This window comes from Lynx canadensis, chromosome D3, assembly GCF_007474595.2.
Source record: "Lynx canadensis isolate LIC74 chromosome D3, mLynCan4.pri.v2, whole genome shotgun sequence".
NCBI classification, from domain to species: Eukaryota; Metazoa; Chordata; class Mammalia; order Carnivora; family Felidae; genus Lynx; species Lynx canadensis.
The window spans coordinates 2,676,530-2,701,409 of record NC_044314.2 but is presented as its reverse complement, the minus strand read 5'-3'; the positions used below and the strand labels follow the sequence as shown (position 1 = coordinate 2,701,409).

The 24,880-nt window shown below is 51.4% G+C and overlaps 1 long non-coding RNA gene across 2 annotated transcripts; it reads left to right on the top strand.

Annotated features, from left to right (window-relative positions):
• Positions 1–18,566: 18,566 nt before the first annotated feature.
• Positions 18,567–24,170, top strand: LOC115498764. 2 transcript variants are annotated; one of them, XR_004344292.1, is made up of 5 exons: positions 18,567–18,923; positions 19,458–19,578; positions 19,682–19,766; positions 22,999–23,232; positions 23,513–24,170. It is a non-coding gene; the product is annotated as an uncharacterized LOC115498764 (long non-coding RNA). The 2 variants fall into 2 exon arrangements; XR_003963945.1 differs by having other exon boundaries at positions 22,999–24,170.
• Positions 24,171–24,880: the final 710 nt, after the last annotated feature.

The following is a 24,880-nucleotide window of genomic DNA, read 5'->3' as shown; positions in this document are numbered from 1 at the left end:
TCCTCCTGTTAGCAGGCAAACCACTCAGGAGCAGGGGCATTGGCGTGTTTTGTTCGCTGACAACCCAAGTGACCAGAGCAACGCACGGCGCATAGTAGGTGCTCAGAACGGTGTCTTGGGTGAACAAGCAGCTACTTTGCTCCCACGGAGAGATGCCCGGCCGTCTTTCCAAATGGCCGCCCATGACTCAATGAACTAACGTAAAATTTTTAACGGATGGCAGGCCGAGCATAAGATATCGGGGTTGAAAAGATTAGTATCTTTCTTTGCTCACAGTTTAGATTCCTGGGATCTGAAGATAGGGAGTCTCTGTAACCCAAACACAGATCAAAGCCTCCACTGTGCTTTGCAACACCTGCTAAGTGCTTCCTTGGCCTGGACTTAATCAAGTCCAACGACAGCACTCTCCAGGCCACAAAATACAAGCTTCAACTTAAAAGTCTTTCTTTCTGGGGGCGCCTGGGTGACTCAGGGGGTTAAGCGTCCGACTTCAGCTCAGGTCATGATCTCACAGTTCGTGAGTTCAAGCCCCACATCGGGCTCTGTGCAGACAGCTCAGAGCCTGGAACTTGCTTCAGATTCTGTTTCCCCCTCTCTCTGCCCCTCCCCTGCTCACACACCCTCTCTCTCTCAAAAATAAATAAACATTTAGGGGCGCCTGGTGGCTCAGTCGGTTGAGCGTCCGACTTCGGCTCAGGTCATGATCTCACGGTTTGTAGGTTCAAGCCCCACATCAGGCTCTGTGCTGACGGCCCGGAGCCTGGAGCCTGCTTCGGATTCTGTGTCTCCCCCTCTCTCTGCCCCTCCCCTGCTCACACACTCTCTCTCTCTCAAAAATAAAATTAAAAAACCCCCATAGATTAAAAGTCTTTCTTTTTTTTTAATTTGAACTTACACTGATGCACAATGTCCCTCACTGCAGCTTCTATTTATATTCTAATCCTGCTTCTGCCGCCCTCCGCCCCAGAGCTTGCAGAGCAAGTCGGGTTTGCTTCCCGTGTGGCGGGCTTGGACTGCCCGTGTGGTTCTCCTTGCACCTCCTCCTGTCCAGCCTGGTCGTGTGCAGACCGCTCCACCCGTCAGTTCGCACACCGCGTGTCAGCGTCTCCAGATCTTCCTCCTTCCCCACGTCTCACTTTCGGACAGAGTCCGGCTTGCCCACGAGCACGCCCGACCCGGCGGTGAGAGCGCCACGGCCGTCCACGAACGCTTCCGTGACCGTGGCCGCAGACCACACTCGCTTCTTGGAGATCGTCTGCGGCTTGCGTGCTCCTGACTTCATGATGCTCCGGTTGTTTTCAATGTGAAGATAAATTTTTCACGCTGGCAGGGACACGGGGCTGGCTTGTCGAGGCTTCTTGCTCCCACCCCCCGGCATCGGGCAGAAACTAGACGTGGAGAAGAGGAAAATTCAAAGAGGAAAATTACTTAGGAATGCTCCACGAAGTTGTTGAGACTCCAAAGCTGGGGACACCAGGACACAACAGTAAAGAGCGTGATGACGGGTGCCAGAAGCATCCACACCTCCCGGAGGTGAGGACACCTGGGTCCATGAGGGGTCATCTCTAAAGCTGAGGGAACTGGACGTGACTTTATCATTTAGGGACTCGGTTTACGAGCCCTCCAATGTATTCAACACGTTTCCTTCGGTAAATAGCGGTTATAACGGTTTTCTTAGGTTTGGGCGATTGTATGGAACAGGCACAGGTGATATTCCAGATATTTAACAGCCCATACGGATCTCAACGAACCGATATGGATGATGGATACGGACCAAGTGAACATTAATCAGTGTTTGGGAGCGATGGCATTTCTTCCACTGTCGGTGCGTTGGCGATCTGGGAGGGCATAGAGCATTTCCTACTCCCAAAGCGCCTGTCTTTCAACCTTTGGAAACCTCAGTGTGGATCTGTCTCCTAACAGGCTTTGAGAAGCAGTGTCCCGTTTGCAAAACGTGTACGTGCCTTACGATCTGCAACGTTACATAAGGAAATAATATCTGTCCGTCCGTGTTGTCACCACTGACTGACGTGATGTGCCGGCAGGATGGGACCCGGCTGCCTGAGGTGGAGCCGGAGAGGAGATGTAGGCGGTGTGGACCGAGGGGGCTCACGAGTGCGTTCCTACACCACGCATGTCTCAGGAAGCGTGACCCAGAGTAAATGCTGAAAATGTGTTGTGCGCCTATGAATGTTTTAAGGATATATGTTTAAACCGCAGCTTGAATCATACACAATGGTGTTAAATTAAAGTCGTTAGCTTCAGGGAATCTGTTTCTGAAATGCACAGCATCCGGAAGCTACACTGTAATTCTAGTGACCCATATTGAACACACACCTATGTCTTTTTTTTTTTTATTTAAATGTACAAAATGTGCTGAGCTCCTAGGCGTTTGTGCCGAGATGCACTTCCGATCTCACGACGTGAACACCCTGCTACGTAAGAATTAACTGCCCTCGATATGACTGGTGGGAAGAGGCTGTGATATTTCTGTGTAACTTCCATTCACCTTGCATTAAGATGTCCACGATGCATTTTCTGTCAAGGAAAGTACCATTTTATAAAATTGTTCCTTATTACCCCATATGGTGATGTCAGACGTTGCTAATACAACCCTCAGATTATTGCAGAGAGTGTCTTTAGGCTGAGACACGTATTTCCCATGCTGTTGCACAAAGTGGCTTGTTCAGTCCCTTCTCGGGGAACCAGGGTGAGTTTTGTTTGCTCGTCCTTTATACTTCTGTGGTGTCATCCCTAGTGACAGATGTCTGTTTCCCTTTTTCTTCTTCTCTTGGTTATCCCATTAGCATAGAAGTTAAAAAACATACTAATTAAGAAAAAGAACGTGCCTTATTTCCTTGCACTTTCTGAAAGAGTGACTTTCAACTTTGCTCTGCATTGAGAACTTGCGAAAATGCATATTCCTGGGTCCAGCCTTAACAACTCTAACTTCAAAGGTCTAAAGAGGAGCCCAGTAGTCTGTATTTTTGGCAAGAGTCTCAGGTTTTTTTTGATATACGTAGGGTGTAGGTCATGCTTTGAGAAATATTGTTAAGTACATTGATGCTACAAACATGGGTATATTCAATGTAAATTTCCTTTTGTTTTTAAGATGCCATGGAATCAGTCAGGCTCTATAGGTTTCACTCTTCTTTTACCTTCTGTTCCATCCATCCATCCTACCTTCCTTTCCTATCCATAGATTCATCTGACCATCTATCTATCCTTCCTTCCTTCCATGCATCCATCCACCCACCCATCCATCCATCCACATTTAACCGTTTTGAAGGGTTATTGTGTGTCTGGGGATTTGGGAATAAAAGAGAGACACAGTATTGTCTTGAAAGGGCTCAAAGACACAAGCAGAATCCTTTCTCCTTTTTGTCTGTTGCTGAAACTATAAACGATGCTCTGATTTAAACAAATAACAACAAAAAGAGTAAAACAAAGCTGTTTTCAGGTTTATTTGAATTATTTACTATTACCTCCACCCATGATGTTATTAATGATTAAAATTGAGGAATTACAGGGAACTGTAATGAATCTAAGATCTATAGAAGTTGCTGGACGGTCCTCTCTCACACACAGTGGTATGGATATAGACACACTGACTCTGGTGAGAATCACCCACTCTCGGATTTCATCTATTTAGAACCAGCAGTTAGCATTTTGAGAGATCTTAAGGACCTGATCCTTTCTTTAACTGACTGGGAGGGTCATGTGTCCTGTGAATGCCTCCGGGCAGCCTGGTACTTAAAATATATCACTACATCTCATTCCCTATCACCTTCTTTGGTTTATCATCTTGGGTGGATAAGTTTAGTTTGTGTGAGATGGATTATATAGAGTGCAAATTTTAATATTAAAGTCAAACATATGCACTTTTTTTTCAAGTGGATAATACAAAAACGTACCTTTTAATTATGGAAGACAAAGCTTAAAAAAGTATTCTTTTTACAAAAATAATAAGCCTGAATCTATTAATACTTTGAAAAAAAATGGTACTGCCTGGGAATTCATTTGTGTCTAGTAGAATTTTACTTATGTCATTTGCATAACTTCTTTTTTCTTCAAAGTAATTTTTTCATATATTAAATCGCCATAAGCACATCTGAAGAGTTAAGATATATTCAGTTGTATATGTAATTTCTAAAGAGGTCTAAAATCTATACTTTTTCCCCCTTAAATCAGGAATTTCAATGAGGTTGACAGCAAAAGTCGATTTTAGGGATGCCTCGGTGGGTCAGTCAGTTAAGCATCTGACTTTGGCTCAGGTCATGATCTCACCGTTCATGAACTCGAGCCCCACGTTGGGCTCTGTGCTGACAGCTCAGAGCCTGGATCCTGCTTCAGATTCTGTATCTCCCTCTCTCTCTCTGCCCCTCCCCTGCTCACGTTCTGTCTCTCTCTCAAAAATAGAAAAAATAAACATTAAAAAATTGTTTTTAAGTAGATTTTAATTGTGATTTTGGGAAAGATTTCCACTTTCTTAAAACTTTGCTCTTAATAAGGTCTCCCAAGGCACAAATGCATCAGGGATGTATTATTGGAATGCCTCCCCAGTGGCTCTGCACTGGTATGTGCTTGGGTTCATGTTTTTTCCCTTTGTTACCCAGCTATCTGGCACTGATTGAATTCTTGTGAATTTTTAAAACAATAAAAAGATGGAAAAGATGGCCTGTTTTGAAAATTACAAATGAAATTAATTACATACCTTAAAAAGTTCAACATCCACCAAGCCGTCCTGTCTGTCCATCCATCCATCCATCCATCCATCCATCCATCCTTCCCTTTATCCATCTATCCTTCTATCCATCCATATTTTAACCACTTTTAATAATTCAAAATACCAAGACGAATGGTTATTAACCATGAAACACCCTTTACTGATCCTGGTTAGTGTTGGTGTTGACCTGTCACTTGAAATCCAAAGGTTGATTGCTTTTGTACGCACCAGGGACGGCCAATGCACAAAGTGGGCAGTGAGAGCACAGAGAGACGTTACATGGGTGGTTTTGTTCTCCAAAAAATTTCTGAGGATTTTTAAATCCTCATGCACGCACTCAATGGAAAGAAGGATTGTCACATTTTGGTCTTTTCAGTAGTATCCACATACCCAAATAGCAATCACATTCATAAGGGGCATCGCTAATATACACACATAGAAAGAGCCTCTGTAAACAACCCCAGGAGTGTGAACGGAAGTATTATATAGTCAGTACAATCTCTCCTCTATTCAGATGGTCATCTGCACTTTCCCCACCGGTCATGGAGACTTTGCCAATATCTCTGTAGAATATTGTGATATCTAGTAGAATATTTAAATTGTGTAAGTTTAAACTTCTAACCACATTTAGCAACCTCCTTTTTTCTTTTTCTTTTGGAAGAGAGATGGTGGAAACAGTGAAAACAGATCTCTGATATTCCGCCCAGATCAGATGGACACAGGTCTAGGGTAAACAATCATATATCAGATTTCCCTAGACCCTCCGTTGGTATCAAAAGCTCCCCCACTGCCTGTCCCTGCCCCACCCCCCAACTGCTGCCCTTTTAGGATCCTTCTAAATCGTACTGACCAGGCTCACATAAAATTGGTCTTTACAAGGGCAACTGTGGGTAACGTAAATGCCTTCCTTCAGAGAGAGCTTCGTTAGCTGCCCAGGTGACGGGGCAAATGGTGCCATCAGGTAAGGTCAAGGACCAAACACCTAAACCTTATGCATCACCACCCCAGGGACACTTGGTGGCACAGCCTCGCAGACCTTAAACCACAACAGAAAGGGAGGTGATGTTGCACCAGGCAAATAATGCCTTTAGTTGTTTGGTCCCAGCCACAACCTTCTACGGGCAACTTGGTGTTTTTGTTTTGTTTTGTTGTTTTTGTTTTTTTCTTTTAGTGAAGCAATTCATTTTATTCTTGAATTGTTCTACACAAAAAAGTGACCTCTGCTGTATGCATTTAACAAAAATACAAAACTCACAATAAAATTTTAGTTTGCTTTCTTGTTTCTATTTTTAAAATTTTTTAATGTTTATTTATTTTTGAGAGAGAGAGAGAGAGAAAGAGAGAGATAGAGTGTGAGTGGGGAAGGAAAGAGAGAGAGGGAGACACAGAATCTGAAGCAGGCTCCCGGTTCTGAGCTGTCAGCACAGAGCCCGATGCAGGGCTCAAACAAAGAATCGCGAGATCATGACCCGAGTCAAAGTTGGACACTTAAATGACTGAGCCACCCAGGTGTCCCATTCTTGTTTCTACTTTCAATGAAACTAAAAAAATATGTATTTTCTTACATTTCTGACTGGTTACTTAAATCATTTTTTTCTATTGCAGTAAAACATACAAACAGAAAATGTGCGATCTGACCATTTTTACGTGTACAAGTTAGTGACATTAATGACATTCACAATGGTGTGCACCCATCACCACTTTCCATTTCCAAAACCTCTTCATCACTTCAAAGGGCAAATGTAAGCCCCATAAATATTCCTGGACTTAATGAAGCCGATAAAAGAAGAAGCAGTAAGCTGTAATAAGTGATCAAGGTGACACACTTATTCTGAACATGAAACTCTTGGGTTTTTGAACTAAACTCCAAGCAAAACCCAGAAGTAGAGCCCAAGGTCACATCTTTCACTCAGACCCACTGGCTCCCGAGTTTCCCCTTCTAGTCTCAATGCTTTTCTCTTCATTTCGTCCTATCAGTTGGAGGTTTGAGTCATTCCCCTTGTATTTAAATCTAGCGGGTCTTACTGGGCCCAGTGTTTTTTGTCTGGCTTTGCTCTGAAATTACTTTTTCCCCAGAGAATACGCGACGCCAAGCAGAGAACGAGATTCAACGTTACAGTCAAGGTGGTGCATTATTTCAAGTCTTGAAAACCATAATCGCCTTTTCCTTTGGCCCCAGGAGCACCTTTTGCCGGGTGAGGAGGGACCTTCCTTGCCCCAGGACCAAGGTGGGGGCCCTGGCTCCCTCCGCAGGGGCAGGGGGCGAACGGGTCTGGGTTCCAAGTCTGAGCCAGCTCCTCGGAGGCTGAATCTCATTCGCCAACCTCGTTCCAGTCTCTACTTCAAGTCCTCTGGTGCCCCACTGTCACCCACTGCAGAGCCCGGAGGGATCGCTTGACTGTGGCTCCTGGATCCCCCTCCCCCAAGCCCTTCCATGACCAACAGAATCCAGGGCTGGCAGAGTGGATTGCTTCGAGAAGGGCTCTGCCGTTGTTGTCGGTGTTTCTGTATCTATGGCAACAGTAAGACGTTTTTTGTGAATAACTGGAAAAAAAAAAAAAAGGTGTTCAAATCTCCCCCGGTAAACTGTCAGCGCGTAAGTTATTTCTGGCTTTAAACGTTATTTTTAATGAATACATATTTTTACGGGCAACCCTCTCTAGGAGTTATGTGCTCCGGGGTGCGTAATGGGGGGTGTTTGCTTTCAGTTATGTGCGAGGGGAAAATGCAGTGAGTCAGAAGAGGGAGTAAACACGCAAGAAAAGCGTTGTGTGAGCGAGCGAGTGTGTGAGCGAGCGTGTGGGGTTCTCCTGGACTTCCTATTACCGCACGAGGCCATGGCAGTGAATGCCAGCCGACGGGACCGGAAAGCCAGGAAGTAGAGCAGGGCGGGCTCTGGTGGGACCCTCCGAGGTGCTGGAAGGTGGCCCCAGGAATTCTTGCATCCCGGCCCGTCTCCACCCAGCTTGATCTTCATGGACAAGGGCGAGGATCTGAACGAGAATCTTTCCCTCGGTCTAGGAGGAGGCAGTTTTGACACTGGTCTATTGGGCCCAGAGTGGAAAACACAGGCGCAGCGTGGGGGTGGTAAGAAGGGAGAAGAGTGGGGAGGAGCAGGAAGACGAGACGACCAGGTGGTGCCCCTCTGGCAATGCAGGTAAGGCCCCCCTCCGGGGTGTCCACACCCCACCCCAGCCTCCCTCCCTACCCTGCACTGCCCACACAGCGCCTGAGCTAGGGGCCAAGGGAGACCAAACCCTTTTGGGAATGAGGCAGGGTCCAGGCACACATTCTTTCCCACTTAAATCCATATCCAATAAAGAAATGGGGACCTGGGGGGCACCTGGGTGTCTTAGTCAGTTAGGCATCCGACTCTTGGTTTCGGCTCCGGTCATGATCTCATGGTTTGTGGGTTCGAGCCCTGCGTTGGGTTCCTTGCTGAGCTTGGAGACTGCTTAAGACTCTCTCCATCTCTCCCTCTGCCCCTCTCTAGCGTGCTCTCTCCCTCTCCAAAATAAAAAAATTAATTAATTAATTAATTAGTTTTTTTTTTTTTTTTAAAAAAGCAAGAAATGGGGATTTTGTCCCCAGGTTGAAGTGTGCCCCCTAGGTCGTGTGGAGGGGAAGCAGGCCGCTAGCTCTGTCCAGACAGTCATGTCTGAGGAAGCACGGCCGCTGGCCATACACATGCTACCTGTTTCCTGAGGGCCCCATAGAGCACATGGCGATTTCAGGGGGGGGAGGGTGCTGGCGGGAGGGTGGCCCAGGCTGTGATCGAGGTGAAGAAGGCACTCATCCCAAAGGCCTGGGGAAGGGTGGAAGGCATGGCGGGTCACGCAGTGTAGAAAGAGAACAGCGAGGGCGCCTGGGGGGCTCAGTGCGTCGAGCATCCGACTCTCGATTTCAGCTCGGGTCGTGATCTCGTGGTTTGTGAGTTTGAGCCTCGTGTCCGGCTCTGCACTGACAGCATGGAGCCTGCTGGGGTCTCTCCCTCTCCCTCTGCCCCTCCCCCATGTGATCTCTGTCTGTCTGTCTGTCTCTCTCTCCCTCTGTCTCTGCCCCTCCCCTGCTCTTTCTCTCCGAGGAACATGATGGTGGCACGCAGCTGGCCAAGGCGCAGGGAGGGGTGTTCTCTTTCTGGACACAACCAGTGCTCTCCCTCAACCCACTATTCCCACCCCCCCCCCCCACCCCACCCCCGCCCCAGCCCCAACCGGGAACTTGCAAAACATTTCAAGTCGTGCTGAGAAAGGAACATGGAGGTGAGCAGACAGGAAGAGGCTGGGTGTGAGAGTCAGACCAGCGTTGACGTCCATGCTGTGTCTTCTAAGCACAGAGAACCCTCATGCTGGTGCCGCCGTACAGAGACCCTGGGGGACTCAGTCGTCCTCTTCTGCTGCTGAGGAGACCAGTACCTAAGGAGGTAATTTTGTGACCTGGGGCAGCCCCAGGCTGCCCGGCACCAACCTGCCCCCTCGCCTCGCTGCGGGGTCGCCTGTGGTCACGGCACCCAAACTGCCTTCCTGTCCGTAAACGGACCTGATGCTGACAGTCCCCACTGAAAAGTCACAAGGGCAGAGCCCGGTACGTAGTGATTGCTCATTAAATAGTAGCTGCTGTTATTATAGGAAACGCAGAGCCAAACAGAGGTGGCAGAGGGGAAAGTGTAGGGCACGAACCTGAAGGCAACATTGGTTTTCGAGCCCCGGGGGGGCCCCAGGGGCCTCACCGAGACTCGGTTTCTGGTCTGCGAGGGGACATCGTGGTAGGTGTTCAGCAGCCCGCTGCAGGAGGCCATCAGGAGCCCCTGCAGGCGCGGGCTGTGGATGGGGCTCGTGTTCAAGGACAAGGCAGCATGCAGAGGGTCCGGGACAGGCAAGGAGTGTGTAAGGATTCGGGAGGAGCCAGGGGAGCCGAATGAGACAGAGCAGGGAAGCGGCGGAGGGAGAAGCGTGAGAAACAGGCAGGAGTTTGTATCTGGATCGTGGTGCCGGACCACAACAGGTGGAATACCGAACTCGAGTTTCAGCCACCTTGAAGGCGGTTCAAGGCCACCACTCCCTTATGAGGAAAGGGGAGGGGGGCCAAGAAGGGGAGGAGCAGACAAGAGGGGTGGGCTTTGTGTGTGGCTTGGGAGAGCCCTCCTTGTAGTCACCCAGGAGAGCCCCGTGCCGCCCCCACCCCCGCCCCGGGAGAAAAACCACAACTTTGAGGGCTTCTGTTCTTACACTTGTCCCGAGTCCTGTTTTCTCCATTTGTTTCTTTAACTAGGAAAATATATTAAGTGATTTTAGAAGGTCGTTGTGGAGCCAGGTCACATCCTGTACGTGCGGTTGCAGAGAGAGCCTGTACCCTCTTCGGTTAGAGAAGAGGTTCCTCTGAATTTGCAGCGACGGGCAGGAGGGATCTCCAAAAGGAGGGCCCGGCACCGCTCTGATTTGGCGCTGGGGACCCACATTTCCAGACTTCCCGCACGCGTGAAGATGAGGACGTAAACCGATGCAAACAACTCAAGATTAATTTGACATCATTCAAGCATCAGTTATATGTGCCGGTTTCTCTTCCGATCGCATCAAGACAAATGGGAGAATTCTCTGCCTCCCAGAAACGAATCTGTCCAGCGTGACCTCAACCCTTAAAGTTGAACAACCCTCTTCAAAACCATGAGGAATCAGTTGGCCCAGTTGGGTCTTTCCGGTTGGAAGATGAATAAGCAAGGAGCCTCTGACATTTCCTTTCACTGACATTTTATTTTGTTCTAAGTCCTTTTTTCTCTGTTCCCTCAAGTACATTTTCTGCTAAGGTTCTGCAAACAGACATCAGAATGAGTCAGAACCCACTTAAATGTATTGAGCCTCACAGGTCTGGCGATTTAATGACATGTTTGAGGGGGTTGATAAATAGCGTTCGATCTGCCTGTGCGTCAGATACCTACCAGGCAGTGGTCGCGGTGTCCCTGGGTCTGCGTCCTGAACATCGGGCCGCCCTCGGGACGCCGCAGGATGAAGAGTCAAGGCACGTACACACTTGCTGTAGGAATGTGCAAAGATTGGGATTTGGTTACCCCCGGGAAGGGCTTTATCTTCTAGAGAGTTCCCGGACGAGGGGCTCAGTGTATGGTGAGAAAGCACCTGGGGAGGAAACACCACCCGTCGCAGGTTGACACTGGGCCCGGCCCGCCTTGAAGCTGAGCCCAGCAAAGGGACCCACGGTCGTCCAGGCTCCCGGGGAAAGCCAAGGTGTCGTCCGGAGGAAGGCACAGAGTAGCTGACGGCAGGAGGGTTTGCAGCTTGGCGTCGGGAGCCCCGTCACCCGGGAGACCCCAGACATCAGATGCAGACTGAGTCCTAACAGAAAAGGCCACTCGCACCGCACAGGCAGAGAAGTGGCACAGTTGATGCCTGGTTCCGAGCAAGGGATGTGGGTGTCCGATCGTCCTCCGGCCCGAGGACAGGACTGCCGCTGGCGGTAGCGGGACTGAACTTGCAAAGGAAGGTTCTACAGACCTGGAGGAGAAGAGCGAACGGACGGAAAGGGTTGTGTGCCTCTTCGTGCAGCCATAACGCGAAAGGGCAGGTGCCCAGCTCCGGTCCGGGAGTCCCTCCTCCTCCCTCTCGTTGTGGACGAGTAGAGCCTTCCCTGCTTCACAGCGCTCAGGGCTTAAAAGGCCACGGGGCCGTGCCTGGCGGGATCAGAAATATCCAGCAACACACGTCTGAGGATGGTCAGTGGTGGAGGTTGGTCAGAATCACTCAGTGTGGGGGCGCCTGGGGGCTCAGTCGGTTGGGCGTCCGACTTCGGCTCGGGTCAAGGTCTCCCGGTCCGTCAGTTCGAGCCCCAGGTCGGGCTCTGTGCCGGCGGCTGGGAGCCCGGAGCCCGCTTCGGATTCTGTGTCTCCCTCTCTCTCTGCCCCTCCCCCGCTCATGCTCTGTCTTTCTCTCCTTCAAAAATAAATAAAATTAAAAAAGAAAATCACTGACTGCGACCATCAGGAATGGAGGAGGTGAAGGCAGGTGGAGAGAAATCCAGAATCAGCAAGGCGCCTGGCAAACGAAACCCACAATGTGAGCACTTCCAGAAGGAGGGGTCCAGTGGGGCATAGTCACAGAGGATCCAGAAGTTTCAAAAGTCTGGGATGTGGGAGGGGCTGGTCCTAGTAGGGCAATGACCACTGCCCTCCCGTGGGCAGTCCCTTTCAGGGACCTGTCCATCAAAGCAAGCTTGGACACCGAAAAATAGCACTCTAAGTCAGCTTTCCTATTTCACTTCTAAAGTATCTATTATCTGGGGTTCCTGGGTGGCTCAGCTGGTTGAGTGTCCAACTCTTTATTTTGTTTAATTTTTTTTTAATCTTTATTTTTGAGAGAGAGAGACAGACAGACAGAGACAGAGCGTCAGCAGGGAGGGGCAGAGAGAGAGGGAGACACCGAATCTGAAGCAGGCTCCAGGCTCTGAGCTGTCAGCACAGAGCCTGATGTGGGGCCCAAACTGATGGACTGCAAGATCATGACCTGAGCCAAAGTCGGACACTTAAACGACTGAGCCACCCAGGCGTGCATCCCAAGTGTCCAACTCTTGATTTTGGCTCAAGTTATGATATCATGGTTCATGGGATCAAGCCCCAAGTTGGGATCCATGCTGTTTGGATTCTCTCTCTCCCTCTTTCTGTATCTCTCTCTCTCTCTCCGCCCCTCCCCTGCCCATGTTTTCTCTCTCTCTCCATCAAAATAAATAAATAAACTTTAAAAATAAAATAAAATATCTATTCTCAAAGCAATCTATCCTATTTTGGAATTAGATAGTTGCATAACACTGTCACTACACTAAAACCTCTGAATTGCACACTTCAAAGTGGTAACGGTTATGGTATACGAATTGTGTCTCAGTGAAAAAAATGATTCATAAATTGGTTGAAATCGCTTTTAAAAATATTAAATGGTGTAAAGTTAAAAATTGAAATCTCTTGATCCCTTCCCTGACCTACACATTGCTCATTCCCACAAGGAAAACCATATTAGCAACCTTCCAGAAATGATCCATGACTATAAAAGTATGTATGTGCATATTTTTTTAATAAAAATAGAATCACACTATAAGTAGTATTTTGCAGTTGGCTTTTTAAAAAATGTAACAGTGAACCTTTCCGTGTCGATACAAATAAATATACTCAATTTTCCAAGAGGTGCTAAGTGTCCCATCGCATGGCATTCCGTCGTTGATATAAGCAGCCTTTCATCATTTGGGGGCATTTAAATGTTCCCCAAATTTCGCTGGGAGACCTGTTACTGAAAGTGTTAATGCCCACATCTCTGTGCACTTACATAAGCATCTCCATTTTTATTTGGACACGAAGTGTAATTTTAATAGAAGGGTTTTTGAGAAAACGGTTCTGGTTAAAAAAAAAGAGAAAGAAACCACGTGAAAGCCACTAATTAGGTAGTCATATAAACCACGTTCCCCCTGGAGTCTCCGAAGGGCCCCCGAGCAACCTTGCCCCCAGGTGTCCATGCCTGTGTGGGGTCCCATCCCACACTAGATAGAGCTGACCGCTGTGACCAAAGGGGATGATGTGACCAAAGGGGATGATGCGGGGATGACATTGCCTGCCGTCCAAGCTGTGGTGTTTGAAGACATTGCACCCTTTCTGCCTTCTGCTGTCTGATGGCTCATTCTGGAGGGAGACGGCCACCATGTCTTAGGGACAGACGAGCAGCCCTGTGGAGACCTCCGTGATGAAGAACCAGCTTGCCAGCCATGCGAGTCAACCGTCTTGGCCGTCGCCTTCAGGCGACTGCAGGCCTGACCCACCGTGACTGCAGTGTCATGAGAGACCCTGAGGCAAACCACCAGCTAAGCCACTCCTGAACTCCTGACCCACAGAAACCATGCAATAACGGTTCCTGTTGTTCAAAGCCTCTACGTTTGGGGACACTTTGTTACGCAGCAACAGATAACTAATAACACCTGGAAGTCTGTGGTTTGGTGTCCCAGAGTCTTAATTTCTGTTTAAACCCCACCTTTGATTCTGCCCCCACTGGAGGCCTGTGGTAGGCCTCACTAGCTTGAGACACTCAACCATTTCAACGGTATGGCTCTACTGCAGCCCAGAGTCCTGGAAGGGGACAGGAGCTGTCAAGGAAGGACACTGAACCCACGTTAAAACTGAACATTGGTGGGGCGCCTGGGTGGCTCAGTCAGTTAAGCGTCTGACTCGTCATTTCGACTCAGGTCATGATCCCAGGGTCATGGGATCAGCCCTGTGTGGGGTTCCCTGCTGAGCATTGAGCCCGCTTGAGATTCTCTCTTTGTCTCCCCCTCCCTCCAACTCTCGCTTTCTCTAAAATAAGTAAATAAATAAAATTTGAAACTGGACATTGGTTAGTCACTGCGGTCCTTGAGAAAGCAATTCCATACAACGATAGAAGGATGTAGAGGCCAGATCTTATGAATCTGAGAGTAGACCCTCACCAGTAGAGGTGAAGAAGGATGGGAACTATTATTTCAAGTTGGTGGTGGTGAAGGGAAGGAAAGGGGTCCTTGGCTCTTCGTTGCACGCAGCAGTGAGTGTACTTTGCAGGAAGAGGAGGAATGAGTGCTTGGGATGAAATTAAAAACGTGAGCTCTGGAGGGGAGCGGATGCAGAGAGGAGGTGTAAAAGGAGAAGGCATTTCGAGCTGGACCCCAGTCATTTCCCTGCACATTTGCCCGAAGCTGGAGATCCCCGTAGCCTGGAGAGAACTGGGAAGGAGGCGTGTCGGGCCGAGGAGCCCACAGGGGAGGGATGGGCTCTATCGGTCGCGGCGAGAGTCCACCCTGAGTTGGAGAGCATCACCTTAGCGGGGCCCCGGTCCACGCGGCTTTGTGACTTGAGCTACAGGACAGATGTGGACACCCCAAGACAGGACAGGATCTCGGCGCTCGGGGCTGCATCTGGCACCCTGTGGGCGCTCGGTCACGATGCGTGGAGTGAACGGGAGGGTACGTGAGGATAGAGGAGGGTCAGTGATGCAGCCTCACACTTTTCAGCGGCTGAAGGCGGGACTCCAGGAGGTAAACCGAGTCCCGCTGGGGATGATGGGATGGGGGAGGGGCGGGCTCGGGCCTGGGGCTGACTTAATGGGAGGAACAGGGCCTGAGAGGGAAAGAGATTGTGCGGAAGGTGACAGCGAGCCCAAGCCTGGGTGCCGCAGGGGCGGAGCTGCTGGGGCCCCTGCAGACGCCTCTTCATCCAGAGCTAATGCCTTTTTGTTTCCCTCTCGAAGGTCCTTGAGTCCTGGCAAAGCCCTGGGTTGCTGGAGACAGTGGTGGCTTTGTGCTTCTCTCTGAAATAAAACTTTTATTCTAAAAAAACCAGAAAATGTATCCAATGCGTGTGTCATCCCCCCAGTGCTCCTATCTTCCCAACTCTGGGGGGCGGGGAGGCAGCCCCGGTTCACCAGGGCACTAGGCCTTGGCTCCTGACTGTTTCCCCCCTTCTGGATTTCTGCTGTAATGCATTGAAGATGCACAGGAAATCTAATTCCAAACCCTGGCTTTTATTTCCCTTCTTCCGGCCTAACCCTTTCACCGTGAGGAGAGAGCTGGCCGCGTGGCCAGGCAGAGTCCCCGTTGGGTGGAGTTTCAAGGAGGCAGCAGGACGCAGGGCCAGGCGGCCGCTGCCGGCACAGGTGCCGCGGGGGGCGGGAGAAGGGCTGCCGGTGCCTCGGGCCTACCGGGGAGAAGCGGGCTTCCAGTGCGTGAACTCGGCGAGGACAGGGTGAATCACGGGCCCCCGGGGCCAGCTGCGGGCTGTGTGCCCATGAACCAGATTCTCCGCCCTCGCTCTGCAGGGCGATTCGCGTCCCGGTGACCGACTTGCGCTAACGTTTCTCAACGGCAGCCTTAGGACCCCCCCCCCCCCCCGGGCGACAGGCTGCAGCTCTCCGGGCCACGGCAGGGAGGAGGGCCCTCGGCCACGGAAGAGGTGTGCTAACTGGGAAGAAGGCCGTGACGTTGGAGCGTCACGGGCACTAAAAAGTTTCTAGGACTCCGAGCTCGAGCGTCGCGGGGCGGCCCGCGCCGTGTCTTAAAACCCGACGGACGCCCCGCGCGTGGTGCGGGTGTCTGCGGACCCCGGGGAGCGGCGGGCAGCTCTGCCCTCCGCGGGCCTCCGGCTCCGGCTGCACCCGCCTCACCTCGGAGCGCCGGGAATGAGGTCACCGCGCGGGAGCCGCGGGGGCGGGAGTCGCCGGGGCGGGGGCGGGTGTCCCTCCCCGGACGCCGGGGTCGGGACTCCCGGGTTCGTCCTCCCCCGGAAGGCCGGCGCCGGGCGGGCTCGCCGAGCGGGGGGTCCGGGGGCCCGGGGAGCCACGAGGAAGGCGGCGGGCGGACGCGGGGACGCACTCCCGGGACAATGCAGAAAATGGGAGCCGCGCTCAGCTCCTCCTCCCCGGGCGAGGAGGCGGCGCCGGCGGCCGGGTCCCCACCCCCGGCTGCGCGGGGCCCGGGAGGCGACGGAGGGGGGCGGGGGGCAGGGCCTCGGTCCCCGCGCGCCGCCCCCGCCCGCTCCGCCGGCGCTCGGGGGACGGCCTCCACGCCCCGCCGCGCCGCGGGCCTTTGTCTCTGCGGGGGGCCGGGGCGCCCCCTGCCGGCGGGTGTGCGGCTGTGCTCTCGGGGTCGCCGCGGGCTGGGGTGGGGCGTCCGGCCGCGCTCGGGGGTCCCGCAGGGCGCGGGAGGGGGGGGGTAGTGGTCCGGCCGTGCTCTCCGGGGACCCGTGTCGGGGAGCGCGGGATCCGGTCGTGCTCGGGGGTCCCGCGGGTCGGGATGTGCGTTGGGGGGGGGGTTCCGGCTTGCTCGGAGGTCCCCCGACCCGGAGGGTCTGGCCTTGCTTCGGGGTTCCGCGGGCCGGGCGACGTGGTGGGGGGGGGGGTTCCGGCTTGCTTGGGGGTCCCCCGGCCGTCAGCTCGGAAGGGCCGCCCTGCGCGCTCGGGGACGGACGGGGAGAGGGCCTCCTCGCGCGACCCTCTCTCCCTGGCTTTTCCGGCAGGACCCACAATCTTGCGCTTGTGCCCACAAACGCTTTAGAAAATCGACTCTCTTAATCTTTCCAAAGATGTTACCCCAGCTGCAAAGTCGTGGCACTCTGAAAACCTTTTAAGTCAGTATACCAAAGGGCTTTAGTCGGGATTAAAAGCAAAATGCCAAAATTTGGCTTTTAAAACGCCACGTCTAAATGCAACCTAAGCACAATCGTAGATCGATGCACAACAGGCCCTCGCGAGAGCCCCCCTCCCCTGCGCGCAGCGCTGTTTGCCCTGAGCCCCAGCACCCCCAAATCCTGGGAACTTCTTTTCTGGCGGGCGGCAGCGTGGAAGCTTGAGCTCACAGAAGGGATTTTCAGTCGGCCAAGGATTTAAGTCAGTGCGTGTCCTGGAAAAACCGACTCACTCCCAGCTCGAGGTGGCCCGGAGAGGTGGGCCTGGGACTCACGACTCCTGGGCGCCCTGGCCGGCGACCCGTCCTCTCTCTACGGCCGTTTTGGAGGCCTCTGCCCCAGCCAGCGCCCAGCACAGCGTAGGTGCTCAGGAACGACGCCGCAGAGAGCCGCTGCAGCGCACTTGGCTTTCTAGAAGCAATAAATGAAAGTCTCTATATTAAAAAAAAAAAAAAAAAAAAAAAAAAAAAAGATTAATGAAGTCACGATGGAGAGGCAGAGAACACAGCAGAATCCACCGACTCACGACAACGTGTGCAGAAGCAATTTGCCCCCGAAACTCTAAACATGAAATGCTTTAGTACCTCCCTGCTGCCCTGCGGTAGCTAGCGAATAAATATTTCCACATGGAAGAAAATGGCCCTTTGAAATGTAGCCTGTTCTATTCAAGAGAGAAATACAGCAAGGTACCACCAGGCTTCAGTGGCAAGATGCATTATTATTTTTTCCCAGTTTGAAAATTGTGTGCCTTTCCATTAGGACTCCCAGATGGTAAACACGGATTCCCTCGTGAATTGAATCCGTGCAACCACCCCCTTGGCTGGTTGGGGGAACAATAGACTAACCTCTGGCTGACAAATTACGCCTTCGTTGAATGCTTTGATTATCTGTTAAGTTAGAAACAATCCTATTAAAAGTCGGGACCCTGCCTCTTATTTAATCTGCGTGTGTAACTCTTCCTTTCCCATTTCTGAGTTTGTTCTCCAAAGATTAAATAAAAAGCAACCATTCTTGACCTGTGTCTCCTGTGCTCTGAATTTGAAACAAACCCATGATCGGGTCTAAAGTCAAATCAGTGCTTGGGAGAATGTCTATCGCGTGGTATCACAGTTCTTTATTCATACCGACGGCTCAGCTCATTTTTTTAAAATAAAAATATTCTGACTAAGGCTAGGAATGTATGGCTGAATTCTGCCGCTTGCTCAGATTGGAGGGGTTTCCAGGGAGTTTTGAGGCACTGGAAACTTCTCTGCTCTAAGTTTTCCGAAGGACACTGTCAGCAAAATGTCAAATCACTGAAAGGAAAGCGAGTTATGCAGGTACAAACGAGTCGTGTTTAATTCAAGTGACATTCATTCACTCATTTGTTCTATAAATATTTATTGAAAGCCAATTTTGTGTAAGAGGCTGCCACCCCCCGGATGGTCAAGGCTGCTTGGGTGAATCAGTCCCGCATGGCTAACTTGCTCCTGGGCCCTGTGTGTTCAGTGTGGATGCCCCCAGTTCATACAAGATGGTGGTGTTACTTGACATGCGAGGGCCCAGAGCTCTGGGGTGCTTTGTTGTTGTTGTTTTTAAATCAGACTCTCAACTGCTTGTTTAATCTAAATTTTAACACTAACCTAGAGTGGTCTAAAATGTGTTCTCGGCATTTAACAGATGCGAAACAATAGTATCTTAGTTGCAGGGAAAGAATAAAAAATCTGGGTGTCCCCTTTCGATTCAGAACTTGTGGGTCTGCGGTAATCAACGTCCCTGGCTCATTAATGATGAAGGTTCTCTCCTCCTCCCTCAGTGCCCTCATTCCTATAATGTAAACAGCTACTAAGAGCTAGTATTCCTCTTTGTTCAAACAGACAATGGCCTTTATAACTAAGAAGAAAATTAGTATCAGGTGAAAGCCCCATTTTAGGGTGCTTAAAGCTTTTCCTTTTTTCCAGAAGAACAAAGTACAACAGTAATCTCAAGAAGAATCCACAACGTTTCGAAAGCAACAGGACAAAGGTCTGTCCTTAATGATGTATAGACACACTTGTGATTGAATTTTAAATATTTTCCTTTTCTTCTCTTTAATTTCCTGAGTGAAAAGCTGAAGCCCAGGGGAACAAGGGTGGTCAAAGGTCTGGGGAGTCAGAAACCCCCCTGTTTTTGGTGGGACCTGCCTGCTTTGTTGCATTGAAGGCAGAGCCTTAGAACCAGAGGGCCGGGTTTCTTCACCAAATTAGGGGATTACGTTTATAAATGTCACAGTAGTGCTTGGGAAGGAAAGATGAACGAACTACAAGATGCCCGGAATCCCTAGATTCCTTTCCAGTGGAAAAGGAATCTCTTCCTGCTCGCTCTCAAGTGTGTAAAGAATCAACAATATTCCATCTGATGTGAAACGTAAATCCCTGTGAGATGCCGGAGAGACTACAAACACGTTACATTCTTCTATAAAGTGAATTCAAGAATACTCCACTGACGTGCATGTCCGTCGGTAAGCCTGAAAGACAGTATTGCTGCGCTTTATAGTTTTGTTCTTTGTGTTTTTAACAGTTACCGTCCTGAAAGTCATCCGAACAAGACAGACGAGCTGATCCTTCGCTGCCCGGCGTTGCCAGAATCCGAACAGGAACAGCGTTATCCTTAAGCACGTTACATTTCCTTCTGGCTTGTGGTAGGATTGGTTTACTCATTTTGTATTCTAATATTACCAATCAAAAAAGAGAGACTAAGAAAGAACGGAGATTGTTTTTTTTTTTTTTTTTTTCTCAAAATAGCATTCAAGATTTGGAGTTAGTGAAATGAAGCAACTCAGAGAAGCAATTATCCTTCGTGTCTTTAAGGCACAGAGACTGACATGAGGTGAGAGCAACTTCCTTTTTTTGGCAATGGACTCTCTTACCTGTCCTGACTGTTAACACTGCAGGACGATCCTTCCACCAGAACCAAGGTGGTGTGATTGGCAGACGCTCGGGGCTGGCTTCACAGGCCGTTGTGGGCTGTTTGGGTCCCCTACCGTGGTGGCCCGTCTCCTTGTGAAGTCTAAACGTGTGAGCCTGAAATATTACTCATGGGGCTCTGGCTTCCTGAAATCGCAGGCTGCACAAAGCCTGGGGCATCATTTTTGCAGGTAGAACCCATTTTGACCTTTGATTTTGTTGGGGACCAGGAGGCAGACAGATCACACCAGATGGATGGCAGGACCTGGGGAATCTCACCCGGATTTCCCTGCCCGGCAGTGGCAGGAGCATTTGGAAGGGGCCCGTGGCTCGTTCCCATTCATCATGGGGAACCAAGCTGGGCGAGAGTGGCTGCCACAGCCAGCAGCCTCAGAGGCTTGGGAACGGGGACGAAAGAGAAAAAAAAAAAAAATGAGGGAAGTTAGTTGGGAGAAAAAGAGAAATTTCCTTTCAAGCTCAGTTTGGGTCTCTGTCTTGGATAGTTGTAATGCCTTCCAAAGCCTTTCTCCTAGTGGCCACAGCGCCTTGGTTCAGGAACAGGGCTCTGCCTCTTACTCGGCTGCATTGGGTGAGTGGGGCCCTGCTCAGGGGTCAGTGCGGTGCTCTCTGGACAGGGAGGCGCTCTCGGGGTTACCTTTCTTCCGAGGCATGGATTGCCACGTGTGCTCCCTGGAAACTCGTTAGAAATGCAAATTCGCACTTACTGGACTGACTGAACTGGAGATTCTCCCCCAAGCAAGCTCTGCTTTCACAATCCCACCGGTGACCCTGGTGCAAGCTCCCTGTAGAAATGGCTGAGTCCCGTCCTTCGAGATGGTGATGAAATTGGCCTAGGTATACCCTGGGCACTGGGGTTCGGAAGGCTCCCCAGGTGACTCTCCTGTGCAGCCCACGTGTACAAACACTCCTCCAGAGCCCTACTTTCTTCAGGGATGAAAGGCGACTCCATGCCCCCTCCCCACCGGGGCTCCCGAGCGCTTGCAATGTGGCCAGTGTGGCGAGTGCACTGAGGAGCAGAGTGTTACATTTAATTTCGATTCGTTTAAATCTAAATGGCCGCATCTGGCCGGTGGCAACCGTATTAGATAGAAAGTCCCAGACCTGCCGTGAAATGTCATACCTTCCCTGTAACGGATTCGAACGTGCAAAGGCCTCACTAGGTTACATATTTAAGGAGATGGGAGAAAAGATTGTCAAGAGTCCTAGGATTATGTTTTTTAATCTATATTTGGTGAGAAGTAGGTAAAAACTGTGTGGAGGGGCACCTGGGTGGCTCAGTCGGTTAAGCATACGACTTCGGCTCAGGCCATGGTCTCGCAGTTTGTGGGTTCAAGCCCCGCATCGGGCTCTGTGCTGACAGCTCGGAGCCTGGAACCTGCCTCGGATTCTGTGTCTCCCCCTCTCTCTGCCCCTCCCCCACTCACGCTCTGTCTCTCTCTGTCTCTCTCTCTCAAATATAATAAACGTTAAAAAAAAAATGAAAAACTGTGTGAGGCCATAGACCTCCCTGCTGGCTCCTCCCGTCAGACCCCAATTCCTGGGAGCAGCTTCTATGGCTTCTGAGAAGGCACAAGAATCCTAAGGGATGGTCTCTGAGAATCAGGTTCCCGGGTTCAACCCCAGAGGCTCATACCAGTGGAACTGGCTTGGGGCCCTGGAAACTGCATTTTTGGGAAACAAGACCATTGGATCTGCTGCCAGATGCTTGGGGAACACCGAGAGCAGGTGGAGGGGTCCGACCTCGTCCTTTACAAAGAAATGGAAGTCATTGAGAGTCCACCTGTCCGTCCCCCAGAGCTGGAATTACCACTCCTGAGCATGGTAAACCTTGACCTGGGAAATCTCGACGGCTCTTTCGTGAATCCCACAGACTTTGGAGGTCCAGTATTTGTCAGGTCGTGCTGGGGGCGGGGGGAGCAGGGGGAGAAGGTGGCGAACGAGATTCAGCACCGTGTTGTAACCCCTGCTGTGCGGACACGTCCTGGTGCTGTGTGGTTAGCGTGGCTGTTGCTGGAGGTGCCCTAGTCGGGGGGGGGGGGTGGTGGCCGCCCTAACCAGAGCCCCATTTACCCTCCTTCCCACCCCCCCCACCCCCGCACACGACGGGCCTGCGCTAGTTAGCGGCCGCAGCTGTGGACTCTTTGTGGGCTCTGCTTTCGCTTCCCAGGTTGTAGAAAGCCTTTGCCCAACACGTGTGGCCCCACCACTGACTGCTGCTTCTCTTGACGGCAGAAGTTGCCGTTTAGTGGGGGCTTCCTGTGTGTTGGGGAGCCCACAAGACGGCACAGTTTGTTGTCCGAGATTAAACGCTCTTGGGAGTACACGGGGACGATGTCGACATTCCGTCGGGGCGACAGGGACCATGTGGGGCGCGCTGTCACGCCGCGGCGGGGGCATGAGGACGGTGAGGTCACACAGCTGGTGAGGGGCCAAGGCCCCCGGTCGAGTCTGTGTGACTGTGTTCTGGTTGGAATAGTGCCCCCCCCGCCCCCCGCCAAATTCACGTTCACCCAGAACCTCAGAATGTGATCTTACTTGAATAGGGCTTTTGAGGATGTAATTAGTCAAAATAAGGTCTTAATGGATTGGGGGAGGGGCCTACACCCAATGACCAGGGTTCTCACCCGAAGAGAAGTGATCCAGAGACCCCGGGTGAGGGCAGGTGGCGGTGGGAGTGGAGGTGGAGATGCCTCCAGCCGCCAGGGAACAGCAGGGGCTGCGAGAGCCCCCAGAAGGCTGGACGGACGGAGAACACACTCTTCTTCAGGGGCTCGGAAGAAATGAGTGCCGTCAACACCCTGCTTCCGGAGTTCTGGCCCCCAGAGCCGCCAGAGAGTGAATCTCTGGTACTTTGTTTCAGCGGCCGCGGGAAACCGACGCAAACCCTAAGGGCCGATCTCCAGTCCTTAGTACTACCTAGTACAGTAGATGCACAGGAGGGTGGGTTGGGGGGGGGGGGGCGGTAACCCGAATTTAAGCCCCAACCCTGGCATCTACTCTTTGTGTGAGCGTTAGCAAATGATTCACTCTTGGAGACTCACTTTGCCCGTTTGAACCACGAAAATTTCACCTGCCTCATAGGCCGTTGGGTCTTTGCTTCAATACCATGTTTATTTTACGTGGGGCTTTTCCAGGTGCTGGGAATACCGAAGGAAGAGACGCGGTCCCTTCCCTTAAGGAAACTCAAGAAGTCAAACACGGGACTCCATCCGGCTCCTAGATAAATGCCTGAGGGAACGGAACGCACGTCCCGGCAAAGGCTGGTGGCCTTCTTCACGGCAGCCCCAGTCGGAAGCGCCTGTAGACTACATGACTGAAATGTGGTATATCCACACACTGGAATATTACCCGCCCATTGAAGGAATCAGGTACCCATCTGTCCCCAAAGAACAGTAAGTACAGCGTCTGTCGCCGAAGGACAAGGCTCCAAGGCCCGGGCAGAATTTCCTCCCTCCCCCGCCTTTCCCAGGCTCACCCGTGTCATTGAAGATAACTGTCCTCACCCCAGCCAGCAGGGGCTGCCCTCACCTCCTTGGGGTCTCTCCCCAGGAGCCCCTGTCCGGGCTTGAGTGACTGGGGACTGTAGCCTGGCCCGCGGTGCATCCGAAAGCCATCCAGAGCCCGTCGTGTTTTCCTCTTTTATTGTAGTTATGCTTCCCACTCCTGAAACTCTGATGGATGCTCGCGGATGCTCGCGGATGGGGGATTTAGTGTGGAGCCAGGTCGGCGGTTCCTCTGATCTGGAGACGGACGTTCCGGCTGGCCGTTTCCCGTTTCTTGTGAGACTGAAACAAACAGGAGAATGAAAGAAATCGTTATTGGCGCTTGACAAGAGACAGGAGGTCGTGAGGACAGAAGAGACGTGGAGGGGATCTAGGGGAGGCAGCCTGAGAGGCGTCCCATTACGCCAACCAGCCTGCGGGTAAAATTTGCTCACGGGCTAACATGCCCCTTGCGATGGTTAATTTTGCGTGTCGACTTGACTGGGCCATGGAGCCCAGACATGTCAGCAGCCATTATTCTGGATGTTTCCGAGAGGGTGTTTTGGGATGAGGTTAATCCTTAAATCCATGGGCTTTGAGATTACTTTCATAGTGTGGGTAGGTGGGCCTCATCCAATCAGTTGATGGACACCTGACTGCCTCCAAAGAAGGAATTTTGCAGCAGAACAGCTTTTGGACCTGAGCCAAAAACATCAGCTGTCCCCTGGGACTCCACCCTGGCGGTCCACTCTAGACTGTGGCCTTGCCAGCCTCCACAATTACGGGAGCCAATTCCTTAAAATAAATCTCTTTCTATATATACACACGTCTTATCAGGTCTGTTTCCGTGGAGGGTGCTGACTAATACAGTCCTCTACAGATCAGACCGACAGCCATCAGATCCCTCAAGAGCAAATATCTGGGAAGCCCTCATGTATGAGGACCTCACGCCATTTGAGACGCTGGCCGAAGGCCAAACAGGACGGTAGAAGACGCGACGAGCATCTGCTCTGGCCTCATGACAGCAGCAGAAGTTGTGAGCATCTCCTTCCTTGAAGTCATATGGATATTTGGGAGCTAATTCCCATTTTCATCCCGCTCTCCTCTCCGTCCGTCTGCCGTGCACTTTGCTAGGAGCTGCTCCTGGTGTGGTTCGCAGGCGTGGGCACAGTGGGGACGCACGTGAGCGGAAGCTGAGTGTGGATGGAGCGGCACCCCGGTGCCCAGGCTATGGGCTGCCAGCTGTCGGGGAGGAGTGAGTGCACCGTTCGTTTGAAATAAGGAGAGGGACACTGTGTTAGAGCTGTTGTTACTCTGGGAAGCGAGTGTCAGGGACAAAGAGAAAGAGAGAGATAGAGTGTGTGTGTGTGTGTGTGTGTGTGAATCTAGCAGTGCATTCAACAGGCATTTGTTGTTCCCTAGTGTCTTGGCAGAATCCCCGAGGTGGGCTGTCTGAGTGGGAGTCAGTGAAGTGCAGTGGGATGCAGTGACCCGCCCCCGCTCTGCCCCTTGTGGTCTGAACTTGGGCATCAGA